This window comes from Lygodium microphyllum, chromosome 18, assembly GCF_053477565.2.
Source record: "Lygodium microphyllum isolate KBCC chromosome 18, Lygodium_microphyllum_v1.1.10, whole genome shotgun sequence".
Classification (NCBI taxonomy): domain Eukaryota; kingdom Viridiplantae; phylum Streptophyta; class Polypodiopsida; order Schizaeales; family Lygodiaceae; genus Lygodium; species Lygodium microphyllum.
The window spans coordinates 67841600-67857626 of record NC_141152.1 but is presented as its reverse complement, the minus strand read 5'-3'; the positions used below and the strand labels follow the sequence as shown (position 1 = coordinate 67857626).

Sequence of the window (16027 nt, the reverse complement as noted above, 5' to 3'; positions counted from 1 at the left end):
GGGAGATGACCCTCCCACAGCTACTCCTTGGACTTTCTTAGGCGACATCGCAATTGTAACCCGTTAGATGTGAAGGTAGCTTTTACTCTCCTTTTTGGATTTCCATCGTCTCTCTTTCGAGGCAAGGAGCAGTTTAAATGATTGACCTTGAGAAGGGATAATAAAACCTTTAGGTTCTTAGCTTCTTCGGAGAGGAAAAGGCTTATAGTAGGGAGGAGAGGGAAAAGGGAACACGGGGTTAGAAAGGGCTTAGGGGGTGTATTACAAGGAATATAGGGTGAAATACGGGCTCACAAGAGGGGACTTATAGATTTAGGCACAGGGGGAAAAGGAAATTTGTGGTTTTACGAGGCCAAGGGATGTGGAAGTTTAATGGCCCATGGAAAAAGGTTAAGGGATTTAAGACAGGGCGGGGTGAAAGGACTTTTAAGGGGTAAAAACTGGGAGGGGATAAAAAGGGTTCTAAGAGAAACCGGGGAGGGGGTTTTGGTGTAAAAGGGGATATGGGGGGTGAAAGGGAAAAAGCACGGGAAGGGGGCTTGAGGGTTTTAAAAAAACCCGGGGTAGGGAAAAAAAATTATGGAGTGGAAGGGATATGAGAGGGTGAATGGGGGCTTGATTAGCCCCCCCCTTAGGAAGCTTCTACAAGGAAGATTCCTTTATCCACATGGCAGGAGGGGGGGGACAATCTGGCGGGGGATGAGAAGTCTAACGATGGCCGACGATGGCACTGTGGGGAGAGAAGCTGGAGGTGATAGGCGGCAGCGGCGGCTGGTGGCGGCAACATCAGGTGGCAGCATCGAGCAGGGCGGCGGCGTATCTTCTTCTCTTCTTCCTCTGCCTTCAACCATGCGGCCCTCCCTCTTTAAATAGGGGAGGGGAGGGAATCCTCCCCCCCTTGCCTGTCAGCTTGCGTGGCGAGGGGCCTGAGTAAGCTCCAGCAAGGAGCTTGCTGGCCCCCCTCTATCCCCCCTCGATGCTCCAGCACGATGCGCCGCCATGAAGGCGTAATTTTTTTTTTGTTTTTATATATTTAATATATTACATTTTCAAAGTGAAACAGTATTTTCACTGAATAGCTAATTATTATATTACTTAGGTTATTTTCCTAAGAGACAATTCATATGCATTTTCTTTAGAATGCATTTTCTTTAGTGATAAGCTTATATAACATTAATTTTTTCCAAACTGACAAGATGATACCTCTCAGGTTTGCTATAACATGGATTTCACCAATTCCTATCACACCATTATCTCCATTGACCATGTTTCTTGTTTCCCTTGCTTCAAATGGTCTTTTTGAATTTTTACGACCTTACAGAGCCAGCGGATGTGGGATAAAATTGACATGGTAGTTCAACGAGAGTTGATGATTTTCCAAAAAACATTTGCCAACTTTTCACTTAGCGGTATGGTCGTATAGGGTGAAGGCATGACAGGGGGTAGAGAAAATGAAAATGAGGTAGAAGTTTAGCAAGAGGGTATCAAAATGGCATCTACCCCTGATGTTTGAGAAGGCCTATCTCTCTCCCACAATCTCTTACTCTCCAATTTCCACAATATGATGGCCTATGATTTCTTCTATGTACGCTTTATTGATTTCTTTTTGGCACCATTATAAAAAATAGTTGTGCCTTTTCAAGGTGTTTTATTATTTCTTTTCAAGTTGCTAAAGTATTATAAATTGCCACTTGGAAATACCATGCCTAAGTCTCATGATGATGTGCAATATGTTTTACGAAAGCTTGGCATGGACTGCAATAGCATCCATGCATGTGTCAATGATTGCGTGCTGTTTCGAGGAGAGTACAAGACTATGCAGACATGTCCAAAGTGTTGTGCTCATAGGTATCAACAAGACTCGCAAGGGCGAACCATCCCTCAGAAAGTTCTTAGACACTTTCCACTTATCCCCCATATACGTCACATGTTTCGTACATCAGGCATGCCGAGCTTGACAACGTGGCATGTGCAGAATAGATCTATAGATGGAGTCCAATGAATATCAGTGGGTTCACACACATGGAGCTACATTAACTCTGCCTTTCCAGGCCTTGCACGAGAGCCAAGGAATCTTCAGCCTGGTCTTGCTATGGATAGCGTGAACCCGTTCAGTCTGTTGAGATATCGAGCTCCACTCGTGATATGCCAGGGTGACCATTGTGCATTTATGTCACCAACGTGTCAGTTTGCAGATGCGGTTGGTACACCGCCCATGAATAATAGCTAGATGACAGCTATCCTTATCTACTCTAGTTCGTGGCTCAGTTAGTATGCCACCTTAGTTATTTGAGTTTGGTTTGAGACCCATATATAGGGTTCTTCTATTTCTTTGTATGAGAGTTCTTTTGGCTGACACAAACTATGAAGAGGAAAACTGTTTTCAGCCTCCACCTCTGTGTGTATTCCCCCATTGTGCAAGCAAGAAAGCTACAAGTGAGACTCCTTCCTTCTCTCCCACAATCTTGACATGGTATCAAAGCCTTGTTCGTGGTAAGGAGCTCAAGAAAGCAAGCCAAGCTCGCGGTGTTCTGGTAAGAGGAGTAGTGTTGCTTTCATTTTCTGTCTTGGGAGCAGATCTCTGTAAGTAGCACAGCCGGAAATTGCAAGAGTGCATTGTCTCAGGTTGAGACGCCCTTCGCGGTGAAGCAATAGGGCAGTATATGCTACGGTAAGGGCTTTAGCCCTTGGCGACCCTGTTTTTTTTAATTTGAGGCCATTTCGGGGCCTGTTTTGGAGGCGAAAGTTTTCTGCACGCACTCAGGAAAAGGCCCAGTTTTATGCTGTGCAGCCACTATTCTACAGGTCAGTGAAAAGTTACTGTAGAAATTGCATCGTATGCCTGTGTGCAGAGACATTGGGAGTTACAGAAACATCCTTGTTGCCTGTTGATGAAAAATCGTCACTAGGAAGTGACTGTGTGGTCAAATACCACTTTCGTCAGTTTTGCAGATTAGCCCTTGTGAGGCTGAAGCTGCGTTCTTTGCAGTGAAGAACTTTTTGCAGTGTTCTGTAATGGCGTCTGATTCTCTCTCACAGATTGTCACTGAAAAGCTTGACAAGAACAACTTCCAAGCATGGAAGTTTAGAATGACGAATTTCCTTATGGGAAAAGGATATTGGGAATTTGTTGCAAGAAGTGAAGAAGAACCAGTTCTTCCTGATGTTCCCAATCAATAGCAAATGCAGGCATTTAAAGCATGGCATGAGAGAGCCAGGAAAGTTATGTACTGGCTGTCTATCAGTATTTCAGACTCTATGATTGTGCATATTCAGGATGCAAGTACGCCAAAGGAGGCATGGGATACTTTGTCAGAAATGTATAGCACAAATACGCAAGCCAGGAAAATGCAGCTCAAGCAAGAGTTGCATAATGTGCAAAGAGAAAATATGAGCATCAATGACTATCACATGAAGGTGAAGAAGATTGCAGATGCACTTGCTTCCATTGGGTCGCCAGTGGAAGATGATGATTTAGTTTCTGTGACCTTGAATGGTCTAGGAAAGGATTATGCACAGTTTCGGATATCCATTTCAGTTCGTGAAAGATTTCCTGATTTTGAGGAGTTGGTTGCTCTTCTAATTTCTGAGGAGCAGAGAAATGGTGGTGCATCTTCTTCAGGAGGAACCTCAAAAGAAGCTATCTTCTACTCAAATGTTGGAAGAGGTAGAGGCAGAGGTAGAGGAGGCCGATCTGGAGGCCGTGGTAGAAATCAGAATATGCAGCAAACTCAAGAAAACCAGTCCTATGGAGGAGGACGTGGTAACTCTAGAGGCAAGGGGAGCCAAAGAGGTCGTGGTGGATGGCAAAGAGGCCAAAATGCAAACAGTAATGTTGAATGCTACTACTGTGGTAAAATGGGTCATATGGCTAAAGACTGCTATAAAAAGCAGAATGACATCATGAATGGAAAACTGCAATAAGGGAATTATGCATCTTCTAGTAGACAGGGTGATGACAGAAATGAGCATTTGTTTATGGTGTAGCACATGAACATTTCTGTGACAAGTGCGGAAGAAAGCAATGATGTATGGTATGTTGACTCAGGTGCATCAAACCACATGATAGGTCATGCAGAATGGATGGAGGATGCAAGGAAAATGGAAAAACCAGGATTAGTGGAGACTGGTGATGATACTGCACATCCTATTGTGCAGATTGGAAAATTTCCTTTGTCTATGCAGGATGGGAAAAAGAAATACCTGTCCGATGTATTTCATGTCCCGAATATCACCAAGAATCTGGTTTCTGTTGGTCAAATGGTTGTGCAAGGCTTGCAGGTCAGATTTAATCCTCATGGATGCTTTGTTGAGGATATGAAAAATAAAGGTCACTTGATAGCAAAAGGAAAGAAGAAGGGCAGAATGTTTACGTTGAATGCAGACATGCTTGAATTGAGTGCAGCAATGTTTGCACATGGGACCGGTGTAGTTGCAGATATTGATATCTGGCATAAACGCATTGGTCATGTTAATGTACAACGACTTAAATCAATGCAGGCCCAAAATATTGTTGCAGGATTGCCTAAATTCAAGGTTGCAGAAATGCATAAGGTATGTGAAGCCTGTCAATTTGGAAAACAGGCAAGGAAACCATTTCCTAGACATGTTCAAGAGAGTAAGAAGCCATTGGAATTAATCCACTTTGATGTGTGGACTACTAAAGTTGCATCTCTTGGAGGCTATCATTATTTTGTTACTTTTATTGATGACTATAGCAGAAAAGTTTGGGTGTATTTTATGAAAAAGAAAAGTGAAGTTTTTGGGCATTTCAAAACTCTTAAAGCTATAGCTGAAAAAGAAACATGTATGCAAATAAAATGCCTAAGGTCAGATGGAGGGGGAGAGTACCTCTCAAATGAGTTTGCAAGGTTCCTGCAGGAGCATGGTATAAAGCAGCAATATTCATGCAGTCATACCCCACAGCAAAATGGAATTGCAGAAAGAAAAAACAGGCATATTGGAGAGGTATCTCGTGCCATGCTCAATGAAAAAGACCTGCCAGATTTTTATTGGGCTGAAGTAGTTGCTACAGCAGTCTACATAATGAACAGGACTCCCACTGCAGCAATACATGGAATGACTCTAGAGGAGAGGTATACTGGTAGGAAACCAGATATTTCTCATTTGAAAATCTTTGGTTGCATTGCCTATGTTCATATGCCAGATGAGTTGAGATCCAAGTTGGATCCAAAAGTTGAGAAGTGCATCTTTATTGGTTACTCTCTGCAGAGCAGAAAGGGTATAGATGCTATAACCCTTCTACTCGTAAGTTTACAGTGAGCAGAGATGTTGTTTTTGATGAGATGAGTAGCTGGTATAAACCAGTAAATGTGATTGATGATGTAGATGCACAAAATGGTAATGCTGCACAGAATTCACAGCATCAGTCACAAAATATTAGTGGACCTGGAGTGTTCTCTAGCAGTGGTTCACATTCTTCGCCATGGACATGCAGATTGAGATCAGGAGAATCTTCTCAAAGCAATGCAGATAGTGGTATGCAGGTTTCACGAAAAGGAAAAGAGAAGGTAGATTAGCCCATGTTTGATGTAAATGCAGGTCACTCTTATGTGGATAATGAATCTAGTGGCTCAGAACAAAGCATTGATGACGAGTTGGGTATCCCCTCTATTGTTACACCTGGAGTAAGGAAGACCAGGGATGTTTTGAGAGCACGTGGAAGTGAGCCTACTTTGCGTAGGTCTACCAGAGCCAGGTATCCTGTGGATAGGCTGAAATATGATGGATTTACAACCATCCACTATGCATATATGGTCAAAGTGATACAGGAACCAGAACCCACTTCTTTTGAGCAAGCCATGGGAAAAGAAAAATGGGAGAAAGCCATGGATGAAGAAATGGATGCCTTGGAAGCAAATGCTACATGGGAATTGGTACCTTTGCCTAAAGATAAGAATGCAATTGGCTGTAAGTGGGTTTATAAGGTGAAGCACAATGCAGATGGTTCTGTGAACAGATACAAGGCAAGATTAGTAGTCAAGGGGTATGCACAAACATATGGCATTGACTATGAAGAAACATTCAGTCCGGTTGCAAGGATGGCAATCGTAAGAGCAGCCATTGCTATGGCTGCATCAAAGGGATGGTCTTTACATCAGATGGATGTAAAGAATGCCTTCTTGCATGGTGATTTGCAAGAAGAGGTCTATATGGAGCAACCACCAGGTTATGTGCATGATGTTCATCCTGAGTTTGTTTGCAGGTTGAAGAAAGACTTGTATGGCTTGAAGCAAGCACCTAGAGCATGGTCTGACAAGATAGGATAGTATCTTGTCACTATTGGCTTTCAGATTTCCAAGGCAGATCTCTCACTTTATGTGAGAAAAACAGAGAAAGGTATTATGCTACTTGTCATTTATGTTGATGATTTGATTATGACAGGTGACAGTGATGAAGATATCCTTCATGTGAAAATGCTATTGAAGTAAAATTTTGAGATGAAGGATTTGGGAGAGCTGCGTTATTTCTTGGGCATTGAGGTGATTAGATCACCAAGTGGGATACAGCTCTTGCAGAGGCAGTATGGATTGGACATGCTGTCCAAATATGGGATGATAGGCTGTAAGCCTATTTCAGTTCCTTTGGAGCAGAATGTGAAGCTGAGCGCAGATGCAGGTGAGCTTCTGGAAGACCCTACTATGTACAGACGCATAGTAGGAAGTTTGATTTATATGACTATTACCAGGCCAGATTTGAGCTATGTTGTTGGATTGGTAAGTCAGTTTATGTAGGCTCCAAGGAAATCGCATTTGGATGCGGCTAGACGCATACTCAGGTATGTGAAGTCCACATTGCAGTATGGACTATTTTATGAGACTCGGGTTCAGATACAGTTGCATGGATACACTGATGCTGATTGGGCTGGTAGTATTTCTGATAGACGATCTACCAGTGGGTATGTGTTCTCTTTTGGGAGTGCTGCAGTCACTTGGAGCAACAAGAAACAGCCTACAGTTGCCTTGTCGAGCACAGAGGCGGAGTACAGGGATGCAGCAATGGCTGCATGTGAGGTAGCTTGGTTGCATAAGCTACTTTATGATATGCATCAGTCTATAGATGGGCCAGTTGTCATTTATTGTGACAACATGAGTAGTATACACTTGGCAAATAACCCAGTCTATCATCCTAGAACAAAGCACATTGAGGTGCATTATCACTATGTGCGGGAGAGGGTTTTACTAGGTCTTATTGATCTAGTTTATGTCAGCACAGGATCAGGTAGCTGACATATTTACAAAGGCATTGGGTGTAGAGAAGCTGCGCAAGTTCAGAGACCTGCTTGGTGTGCAGGAATTGGGATTGAGCTCGAGGGGGAGTGTTGAGATATCGAGCTCCACTCGTGATATGCCAGGGTGACCATTGTGCATTTATATCACCAACGTGTCAGTTGCAGATGCGGTTGGTACACCGCCCATGAATAATAGCTAGATGACAGCTATCCTTATCTACTCTAGTTCGTGGCTTAGTTAGTATGCCAGCTTAGTTATTTGAGTTTGGTTTGAGACCCATATATAGGGTTCTTCTATTTCTTTGTATGAGAGTTCTTTTGGCTTACACAAACTAAGAAGAGGAAAACTGTTTTCAGCCTCCACCTCTGTGTGTATTCCCCCATTGTGCAAGCAGGAAAGCTACAAGTGAGACTCCTTCCTTCTCTCCCACAATCTTGACACAGTCTCCGTTCAACTTCTTACAATGTGTGACTTGTAGTCCTTGTTGACTACAATATCGTGCCATGGATTTCTACAAAGAAAGTGTTGAGAATAGCAAATGATGCTTAACATGAAAGCCCATAAAGGTTGTATGTGTGCCCAAAAGAGGCTTGCCTATAAGTGGCTTTGTATGAGAGAGAGACAATGATGTATGCTCCAAGAAGAGATGTCTAGAATCCCATAAGCATAGAGAGGAAAAGTGGTACTATCCAAAAAGCTATAAAGGCATGTACTCGACACTCATTCAATGTAATTGTACTATCAATTGAGTCACTCAAGACAGTGTTGATGAGTCAAAGCTAATCTATCTTGGAACCTAATTCACTTGATTTACAATTCCTTATTTTGATAATGTATCATGTGTTTGACTTGCATCCACCATAGCCATTATAGGTCAGTGTTTCTCAACATGGTATCACAGCCATGGCTGAGCTAGATAGCTAGTGGATGCATCTTACTTCTTCCTTGCATACTTTAAATCCTTCCTATTTCAATTTTTCTCCTTGTACATGCCATCAAAATCCTATTTCCATCTCAATTTCCTTAAGCCATCCACACATCCATTGTCTTGTAAGAGCTGAAGGAGCTCAAGGAAGGAGGTGCTGCTCAAGAAACTTGGTTTGAGGAGGTTCTAAGTAAGGGGTTAGCTTATCAACCTACTTGTGAAAGAAGTTGGGAGATAGCTTAGTCCAGTAAGCAGAGGAAAAAGACAAGCAAGAGATGAAGGCCCTCTCAAAAGTCAGAGGAAAAGATTGATCAGATCGATCACTTCTCAAAGAGGACAGGCTGGAAAATGAGAACCATGGAGAGATAGTTGTTGCTTTGAGGTTTTCTAATCATAATGATCGCTCAAAGATTACAGACTCCAAGGTGCTAAGAAGGCTTACTCAGAACTGGGAAGTTGCTCGTAAAAATCATCTAAGAAGAAAACCTATGTCCAACAACTAGAATCAAGCCGAGTGAAGCTAGATCAGATTGAATAGCGGGCTAGACAACAGGGAGTTTATATTTATGGATATGCATCTAGATATGTGGATAGATCCATGAATTTAGGGCTGCTGCATTCAATATGGATTGTGCAAGGTGGATAGAGGAGCAGAACAGGCAACTCTTGGAGCTAAGATCTAGATTGAGGGCACATGTGAGTGACACCAACTTGCGCTTGCTCATTGATAATGGTATGAGTCACTATGATGACCTATTCTGCCTCAAGGGGCTCTCAAGGCAGATGTATTTCATATTATGTTTGGAATATGAAAGAATCCTGCAGAGAGATGCTTCATGTGGATGGGCGATTTTCACCCATCTTAGCTTTTGAAGAATTTGATTCCTCAACCAAAGCCACTCATTTAACAACAACTTCTGACTGTATGAAATTTGCAACAATCCTCTCAGTAGGTAGAGGATGCATGGTCTCAAGGCATGGAAGCGCTTCAACAAAATCTTGTAGATGCAATGTCAACAAGATCTTTTGGAACCCCTAATCTTGCAAAGTTGCATGGAATCCCCAAATCTATGTATCCCCTAGTTTATGTCATGTCAAGCTACATGAATGTACCTGTTTGTATCCATCTCAAACTCACTGAGAAAGAAGGCCAAAAGGACCTCACAAAGAAGACTAGAGCACAAGATAATGAAGAACAAGTCAAAGATGAAGAACAAAAGACCAAGAAGATTGAGTACATCATTAAAAGAAGCCAGAGGAAGATAAAGAAGATACTTTCCAGTGTTGACAACAAAGAATTTTTCCCATAATGGATCTTGTTTTCCATAGTGGATGTAAAAACCCTACCAAGATATAAATTTTCAAGCCTTAACTTGACTAGGCTAGTAAAGAGCTAGTCTCTTGGTCCATGATTGCATGCACGAGGGGCAAAAGTCAACAAGGGTAGGAACTCATCATTTGAGGGGGGTGTTGAGAATAGAAAATGATGCTTAGCATGAATGCCCATAGAGGTTGGATGTGTGCCCAAAAGAGTCTTGCCTATAAGTGGCTTTGTATGAGAAAGAGACAATGATATATGCTCTAGGAGAGGAGATGTCTAAAATCTCGTAAGCATAGAGAGGAAAAGTGGTACTATCCAAAAAGCTATAAAGGCATGTACTTGACACTCATTTGAATGTAATGGTACTATAAATTGAGTCACTCAAGATTGTGTTTATGAGTCCAATCTAATCTATCTTGGAACCTAACTCACTTGAGTTACAATCCCTTATTCTGATAATGTATCTTGTGTTTGACTTGCGTCCACCATAGCCAATCTAGTTATAGGTCTATGTTTCTCAACAAAAATTACACATGATCATTCGCTTGCTCGTTCCTAGCCGCTACAAAGTCAAGAATATGGATGTCTATCTCCGTCCATTAGTTGATGAGCTCCAGATTTTGTGGAAGGAGGGGGTTGCCGTGGAAGATATGAGCAAGCTTAATGGTCGATGGTCTGCCAATATACGAGCCATTCTCATGTGGACCATGCATGGCTTTCAGAGATTCTAGCAATGCTCAGGTAAGTAGACTTCCATTCTCATTGGTCATATCTATCATAGCTAGTTTAAGTTTGTGTTCACTAAATAGAGGTATTGGGATAGATCTAGTTACCTCAGGTTATCATGCATGTCCATTGTGTGGGCCACAGTTAGATTCCCAAAAGTCACGAATCATGAAGAAGATGGTATATCAAGGATGCACCTCTTTCTTACTGCAGTTTTTCTTGGACAACCTCTAGCAGGAATGAATGCCCAAAGCTTGTACGAGTTGAAATTGGTCCACACAGAGTCGCATCCACATGGAATGTGACAGTTCTCAATTTCTTACAAGCTGTCCTATTGGACCCACTTACAGATCAACCACTTGTTGGATTCTATGCATATTTTCAAGAATGTGGGCAACTTACTATGGGACCACATCATAGGAAAGAGAGACACTACAGGGGCATGAATGGATTTCAAGGATCTAGGCAAGATGGAAGTGCTTTGGCCATAGTCGAGTGTTGATGGTTGCTTGCAACTACCTTGCACTCCTTGGGTATTGTCCACTAAAGAAGATCACCTTGTGAAGTAAATTATCACGTCTATTCGCACTCCAACATGTATGATATGTTCTCTCAGATTTGATTTTTGCATAAAATATGTCAGGTCTATCCCATGATTGGCATAAGATATGTCAGGTTTGTATTACGAATGGATTGTAAGTGGCCTGCATATGTTGCTATTTGGATTCTAGTCAGTGTTCATAAGGCTTCTTCATTTGTGGCACTTTATACTACCGATCGTGATCGCAGGATACCTCACTCCAGAAATACACGAGCCAATTTACAAGTTATCAAATATAGTGCAATGGATATCACAGAAGGAGATCAAGACATCCTCTATTGAATCTACAAGGGGGGGAGTAGTGGAGATGGTTTGTCTCTTTGAGAAGTACCTACCCATTAGCATGCTCACAATACAAACCAACCTCGTGGTGCATCTTTGTAGATAAAGTTGAGGTTGAGGGACCTGTCCATATGCGATGGATGTTCTTCTTGGAGCGCTTCATGAAAACCTTGAAAGGCTTTGTTCGACAATGAGCTTGGCCAGAAGGTATCATGGCTAAAGGTTGGTTGGTTTCTGAGGTGTTAGTGCATATTTCACAGTGGCTAACAACGAAAGATTCAAAAAATAGTATGCTATGGTTGCTGAAGGACGATGATCGAATGACTAGAGATTTGGTGGTTGGAAATGGGATAGAAAAAATGATGGATGCAACAATGGAGGAGGAAGTAAATCATTTTTGTATGTTGCACTATGCATCCATGGAGATGTGGCTCATTAGGTATGAGCAAGACAGAAAAGATCAGGAACAAGTGCGATTAGAATTTCAACGTAGTATGCACCATTGACCGATTTGATATCTTGAGGGCATGAAGGAGATGTTGTGCTTTATATCTATATGCAATGGTTACATGGAGCTTTGATCACAGCCTCTGATGTAGGGCTGGAGATCTCTACTAAGGAGTGAAAATTCTCGAGGAGATATAGTCCAAAGGTGATGACATGTTTCATAAGATGTCGTATCTAGATTTTATATGTGACAACTAATCTAACTATTTCAATGTACAATACAAAATATACAGTGTGGTGCGGTTGTGTGGGCAATATTTCTGCGTCAAGCACATCGACAAAATGCATTGCAAAATAGATTGTGGTGTCATGGCAAAATTCAAGCAAGAGAGCCGACGATGAGCCACGAATCCAAACACCGTTATAGATGAGACGGAGTATTTTCGAAACTTGCAAAGTATTATCACGGTGGATTATTGTAGCTTCTCCATTATTATATTCGATGTGTAGTGGTTCAAAGTGGTACTGGAAGGAGTCGGGGAAACTGTTTGACGAGGTCCATCTAGATTTATTGAAATAGATTCCAAAAAAACATGGATGGATCTCTGCGACATGTTTGTCTTGTCGGTTGATTATGAAAATGTACATGAACTATTTTTCAAAATTTTATTATGACATGGTATATTGAATTTCGCTCGTATGCAAATATTGAATTTCTATTGTATGTAATTTTGAACATGTAATTTTCTATCCAAACCCCCAACAACCTCGAAGGTGGTATCTTGTATTTTCAACTCCCCCAAGTGCAAGAGTGTATAATGAAAGCAATGTTTCTAGGTATAGACGAGAACATTATATAGATGAAGGGTCAATATTGCAAGGGGTGGAGGTCGAAGATGGCTTGGAGCATGTAGAGGAGGCAGAATCAGGTAACGATGAAGAAAAGACAAAAGGCCAAGAATTATTTGAGAATGAGGTGGACTCATCCTTTTGTGGTGACTTGTCTATCGACCTTCCAGTCTATGTGGAGTTGTGCCAGGAGATTGACATGGGTGTAACATTTTCGATTTCTAAACCCGCATTCTTCACAAGAGCCTCCTCTTAATAGGAGGTCATGAGGATAATAATTTGAAATTATGGCAATTTTTTTTAAAAAAGTATCCCCTCCTTCCCCCAGCCAACTGTCATGCTGGAGGAGAGGGAGGGAAGGCGCTATGACCTAGCTCCTTGCTAGAGCTCGTTGGAGGAGTGAAGGCCATGCAAATGGCCGCATGGAGGGAGGGAGGTACCTCTCCCTCTGGCTATAAAAACGAGGGCTATGGAGAGGGGGAGCTAGAGGAGAGAGCCTTGACACTACTGATTGGGGATAGTCGTGACGCTGCTGTAGGGAGGAGATAGGACGAGATGTTGCCCAGGCCAAGGAAGAAAGAGATTGAAGAGGGCGTAACGCTAACTGATTGAGGGGAGAGAGAATGAAAGGAGGAGCCATAACGCCGCCAGAGGGAATAGAGCTAACGCAGCTCTGGTGCGCCGTGAAGGACGAAGAGCCACCGAAGCCGTCATTTCAGCCTACCCACCAATTGCCGCCATTTAACTATCTTCTCTCCCTCCACGTGTTGTAAGCACATTTGCAGAAGCTTCCAAGAAGCTTCTTGGAAGCTTCTAAGGGAAGGGATCTAAGCCCCCCTTCCTGTGGCTTTCTTAAGCCTTCCTCTTGAAGGTTTTTTAATCCCTTTTTCCACCCCCCTCGGGATTTAACCCCTCACAGGCAGTCCTTTACACCCTCTTTTTCCCCTTTGATATATAAGTCCTTGCCACCTTTAAACCCCTTTCCTATTGCCTCTTAGGTAGCTTTTTATAACCTCAAACCCCCCCCCCCCCCCCCCCCCCCCCCGCCCCCAAGATTAAAGCCTTTCCAAGCTTTTTCTTTTCCTTTTTTTTTTCCCCCACAAAATTCCTTAAAAGTCATTATAGCCCCCTTCCTATGAGGCTTTCATAAGGCCCTTTCCTTGTGTTTTTCTGTATATATAACCCCCCAAGAATTAAGCCCCTTTTCCCCCTTTTTCATTCCATTAGCCAGGTTTTAAACCCCCTTTCCGTGTACCCTTTTTCCTTTACCCCTACAAGCGGGTTTTACAAACCAAGGCCTGAAGCATCCCTTCACCTTGCATTCTCGAAAATTGAGAGGAAACCTATAAATCCTTCTAAAGTTGATTCCGAAAGATGGTGCAAACGGTCACAAAGGGAGTTTTGCGTTTGAAGGAGACGGGCCAAGATCATAAGTCCGCAACCAAGGCGAGAAGGTGGAAATCTCGATGGCTCCTAAGAAGGCACAAGGCGCAACCGCAGGAGGATTATCTCCTAACATCCATGTGGACATTTCACCACAAGTCCAGGTTTTTCTTCCTAATTTTGTTTAACGTCGTAATATTTCAATTGTGCATATATCATTTATGGAATTAGGATGCACTTTTTCGATTGAAATACTTTGGCTAAATTAAAGGAAAGAACTTCGATCAAAGAATCAGTCATTTGCATTAAACGAATGAAATAGAAGAGCATAAGATCTCTATGCATTCCTAGCAAGTGGTTTTTATGCATTGCAAAATAACGAACTTAGATTAACTAATGCCCATCTTTACAAGTCAAAATAATGATAGTACACTTCAACTATGCATGGAAGGAATAAATCGCATGTCGCATTATTGAACATCTTTCCTTCGAAATGATTCATTAAAAGAAGGTTGCTAATAATCTGTATGGAAATGGTTCTTGAGCTACATGAAGTAGATTAAACTCTAGTCGATTGGCTTAAATCTCAATCAAATACGTAAATAGTTATGAAAGCTTGTGTAATGGTCATTCAGCGTACGAAAATCTCATTCAAAAAAGAAGTTAGAAAAAGTTGCATGGTTCAATCATAAAACCCTAAAGTTTAGTAGCATGAATCTTGAGTGCATGTTATAAAAAGATCGATTGGAATTATGCTATAACTGAACATATGCTTTGATCTTAACCAAAAAAGTTAGGAGTTGTAAATCAACTTATACATAGGCAATGAATCATGTGGTTGCGAAAGTGGTAGCGTAATTATCTTCAAGAATAGACAAGTAAAATTGGTTTAACCTAAACACCTAAATCGCAAGGGACTCGTTTACGAATGGTTAAATCAATGCAACATATCTCAAGTGCTAACTAGGATTTTAGCACGTTGAGGACGTGACCTAGTCGCTCTTATTGCCAAAGCTGAAACTCTTACACCCTAAAGACTTGGCCACATTCATGGAATGTAGGGACAATAGGACATACTTGCGAGAAACGATCTAGGGTTTTTACCCTAAGGTTTACTCGGTAAAAGGTTGAAACTCAATTTGGAATTGGAACCCTAGGTCCGACAATATCGACCTAGTGCAATCACGAACGGATTGTTATGAAGATACCCTAACCCTATTTCCTATCTAATCATGATTTCGTGATTAGAAGACGCCATTCGATGGGTAAAATAATCCCATGGGTTTTGATGCGACACTTGTGCAACAGGTTGCAGAATCGCGTGATCTTGTGATTTGATCACAAGGGAATAGCCAATTGCTCGGAATGAGATTGGCAGATTCTTACGCAAGTTTATCTTGCAAGAGGATGAAAAATCGTCCTGATATAGTACCCTTCTTGGGTAAAGTAACCAAGATACGAGGGTTAGATATTTGCTTGGAAGCAAAGGACCAATCAATAAATTGGAGCAACAGACTTACTGTTAATAGAACTTAAGGTGGGTTAGCAAGGTACCACCCTAATCCAAGGATATAAGGGTTAACAAACTAACCCTTGGGGATCTTGCCAAGTCGCAATGGATCCCGAATAGAGTGCTGGATTCATTTCGGAAAGAAGGATTCACTCCTTAGCAGTTGGCCAAATAACGGCCACTAGAAATCATTGTGCTTGTAACAAGTGTATAGAGCACTATTTGCTTTGTTTGCTGAAGGAATTAAAGGATGAAAAGATATCTAATGCTTCAAGTTGAAGGCGTGAAGGAAGAGGCAGCTTCAGTTACCCCCAACTGCTTGCCTGACCCTAACGAAGGGGGTTGTTAACCGAACCGGGAAGGTGGACTAAACCCGCTGCGAGAGGTCTCTCTGTTGAGCGCTACTTGGAGCAGGAGGACGCTTGGGTGACAGGGGGGCTCTGGTCGTAAATCCCTCACCTTTCGGGCCCTGCACAAGAGGCCAATGTGACTCAGGATTGGATCTCGAGCCCCCCATACTAGTCTACGGGCGGAATCCTGGATTAGTAATCCCTGTGGATTGGTGGATAGCATTTGGGTGGATTATGGATAGGCCTAGGGGCTAGACTTTATAAATGTATTTCAAAGATAAATATGATAAGCTGTTGAAAAGGAACTTGTTTGATATATTTTTTTAAATGTGAAGTGCTATGATTACATGAAGGAACCAGTGCCTAACGGACTAATTAAG

General features: G+C 42.0%; 1 pseudogene; it reads left to right on the top strand.

Annotated features, from left to right (window-relative positions):
• The first annotated feature begins 714 nt into the window (after window positions 1-714).
• The window catches only part of LOC148020989 (transcription factor TGA2.1 pseudogene), a 75066-nt pseudogene continuing 59753 nt past the window's right edge, over window positions 715-16027 (top strand).